The sequence below is a fragment of the Pygocentrus nattereri genome, chromosome 11, assembly GCF_015220715.1.
Source record: "Pygocentrus nattereri isolate fPygNat1 chromosome 11, fPygNat1.pri, whole genome shotgun sequence".
Lineage (NCBI taxonomy): Eukaryota > Metazoa > Chordata > Actinopteri > Characiformes > Serrasalmidae > Pygocentrus > Pygocentrus nattereri.
Window position 1 is genome coordinate 34432522 of NC_051221.1, and position 3322 is coordinate 34435843.

The following is a 3322-nucleotide window of genomic DNA, read 5'->3' on the forward strand; positions in this document are numbered from 1 at the left end:
CAGCCTCGTCATGTGTCTCTGTACGCACATCATTTTTGTTGAAACTCAACACAGCACACGAGCTAGCCCAGCTATCCTAGTTGTACGAGTTTGTTGGCCCAAAATGAGTAATTAGCTTCATCCGTGGCTGTCAGTTCTGTGAATACTTGGCTCGGTATGAGTGGGACAGCTAACCTAACTTAGCTAACTAAAGTTACCCCCATTTCCAAGGCAGCTCAGAACGGAATCCACGCCGCTAGCAAATTAGCTAACGCGAGCTAGCTATCTAACCTACGTTAGCATGCTAACCAACACCGTAGCTACGATTTTAAACTCCTCACAGCTCGTACCGCCCGACTCTCAGTCAGAGATTACAGTTAAAACATATTTCCGACCAGTATAACTCGAACCTGTTGCTGTGGAGGCGGCTGGGAGCGCAGAGTGAGTGTGGCAGAAATGCCACAGAGAGACAGACAGCACAGCTTCTGTAGCCCCGCTCACATCTCCCTCTGCCCGGCTACGTGAGAAGCGAAGGGGAACGCTGCAGACCGGAGCCCTAAAGGGGAGGGAACTGGGGGGAGGGAGTCTGTCAATCATTTTACATCAACCAATTAAATAACTACTCTTAGGCGTCAATCACAGTTTGCATTGGCCAACCGCAGATTAGAACGAGCTGTCCGTCATTGTTTGCATTAGTTAATCTAAGGCTACGTTTACACAGCAGGTAAAAGTGGCCCGAATCTGATTTTCTCACCAAATCCGATTTTTTTGGTTTAGCTGTTCACACTGTCTTTTAAATGTGATCTGTATGCGACTTCAGTCTGAACAGATCAGCTCCCAAACCGACCCGCATGCGCAAAAGAGCACCGCTTCACGAGGCTCGTCCTGAGGTAAACAAAGAGGGCCACTTCTTTGGTTCGTGTCCTCGGGTTCTTTAAACTGCTCTCTGGCGCTGCAGCCTCGGGCTCCTCCGGCCTCCCCGTTCGAAACCTCTTCAAACTCGGAGCGGCTGCGATCAGTCTCCTCTAATTTTTGAACAGAAACATCAGGCTAAATGTTTGAGTCTCAGCAGCGCGAAATGATGACGAATGTCGAGTTGGATTGACGTTAACGTCGCATGAATTCCGATCTGGTTGTTCACCGCCGCAGATCGGATGCGGGTCGGAGTTCAGTACCACGTATGAAAGCGTCTCACATCGGAATTGAAAATGTCAGATTCAGTGCGTTTTTTGCTGTTCACACTTCCACACAGACGGCACATCTGTGTCACATTTGAGGAAAAAGATCAGATTTGGGCCACTTTTACCTGCTGTGGCTGCAGACCTGCACCACCAGCCTGACCCGCACTCTCAGCCTGACTTGCACTCTCAGCCTGACATTTACCAACAGCCTGACCTGCACTGTCAGCCTGACCTGCACCACCAGCCTGACCTGCACTCTCAGCCTGACCTGCACTCTCAGCCTGACATGCACCACCAGCCTGACCTTGCACTCTCCGCCTGACCTGCACTCTCAGCCTGTTAACGGTGTCAGCTCCGCTCTGACACAACAGGGTTTTTGTTGGTTTTATGCAGGAAAACAGCACTTTCAGTCTGACCTGCACTCTCAGCCTGACCTGCATCGCCAGCCTGACCTGCAGTCTCCGCCTGACCTGCACTCTCAGCCTGTTAACGGTGTCAGCTCCGCTCTGACACAACAGGGTTTTTGTTGGTTTTATGCAGGAAAACAGCACTTTCAGTCTGACCTGCAGTCTCAGCCTGACATGCACCACCAGCCTGACCTGCATCGCCTCCCTGACCTGCATCGCCAGCCTGACCTGCATCGCCAGCCTGACCTGCTCTCAGCCTGACCTGCACCAAAAGCCTGACCTGTACTCTCAGCCTGAGCTGCACCACCAGCCTGACCTGTACTCTCATTCTGACCTGCATCGCCAGCCTGACATGCACCACCATCCTGACCTGTACCCTCAGCCTGACTTGCACTCTCAGCCTGACCTGCACCGCCAGACGGACCTGCAGTCTGAGCCTGACCTGCACCCTCAGCCTGACCCGCACCCTCAGCCTGACCCGCACCCTCAGCCTGACCTGCGCTCTCAGCTTGACTTGCAATCCCAGCCTGACATGCACCCTCAGCCTGACATGCACCCTCAGCCTGACATGCACCCTCAGCCTGACCCGCACCCTCAGCCTGACCCGCACCCTCAGCCTGACATGCACCCTCAGCCTGACATGCACCGCCAGACTGACCTGCACTCTCAGCCTGACCTGCACCCTCAGCCTGACATGCACCGCCAGACTGACCTACACGCTCAGCCTGACCTGCACCATCAGCCTGACATGCACGCTCAGCCTGTTAACGGTGTCAGCTCCACTCTGACACAACAGGGTTTTTGTTGGTTTTATGAGGGAAAAACAGCACTCTCAGTCTGACCTGCACTCTCAGCCTGACCTGCATCACCAGCCTGACCTGCAGTCTCAGCCTGACCTGCATCGCCTCCCTGACCTGCATCGCCTCCCTGACCTGCATCGCCTCCCTGACCTGCATCACCTCACTGACCTGCATCGACAGCCTGACATGCACTGCCAGCCTGACCTGCACCAAAAGCCTGACCTGTACTCTCAGCCTGAGCTGCACCACCAGCCTGACCTGTACTCTCATTCTGACCTGCATCGCCAGCCTGACATTCACCAACATCCTGACCTGTACCCTCAGCCTGACTTGCACTCTCAGCCTGACCTGCACCGCCAGACGGACCTGCAGTCTGAGCCTGACCTGCAGTCTGAGCCTGACCCGCACCCTCAGCCTGACCCGCACCCTCAGCCTGACCCGCACCCTCAGCCTGACCCGCACCCTCAGCTGGACCTGCACCCTCAGCCTGACTTGCACTCTCAGCCTGACCTGCACCGCCAGGCGGACCTGCAGTCTGAGCCTGACCTGCAGTCTGAGCCTGACCCGCACCCTTAGCCTGACCCGCACCCTCAGCCTGACCCGCACTCTCAGCCTGACCCGCACTCTCAGCCTGACCTGCACCCTCAGCCTGACTTGCACTCTCAGCCTGACCTGCACCCTCAACCTAACCTGCACCCTCAGCCTGAAATGCACCGCCAGACTGACCTGCACTCTCAGCCTGAGCTGCACCACCAGCCTGACCTGTACTCTCATTCTGACCTGCATCGCCAGCCTGACATGCACCACCATCCTGACCTGTACCCTCAGCCTGATATGCACCGCCAGACTGACCTACACGCTCAGCCTGACCTGCACCATCAGCCTGACCTGTACTCTCATTCTGACATGCACCGCCAGACTGACCTACACGCTCAGCCTGACCTGCACCATCAGC

The 3322-nt window shown here is 55.8% G+C and overlaps 1 protein-coding gene across 1 annotated transcript in view; it reads right to left on the bottom strand.

Moving 5' to 3' along the window:
• snupn (snurportin 1) overlaps positions 1 to 543 on the bottom strand; it is a 9733-nt gene extending 9190 nt beyond the window's left edge. Inside the window, exon 1 of the mRNA XM_017706793.2 lies at positions 390 to 543. The gene's annotated coding sequence lies outside the window, so the exon portion shown is untranslated. The remainder of the gene's footprint in view (positions 1 to 389) is intronic.
• Positions 544 to 3322: the final 2779 nt, after the last annotated feature.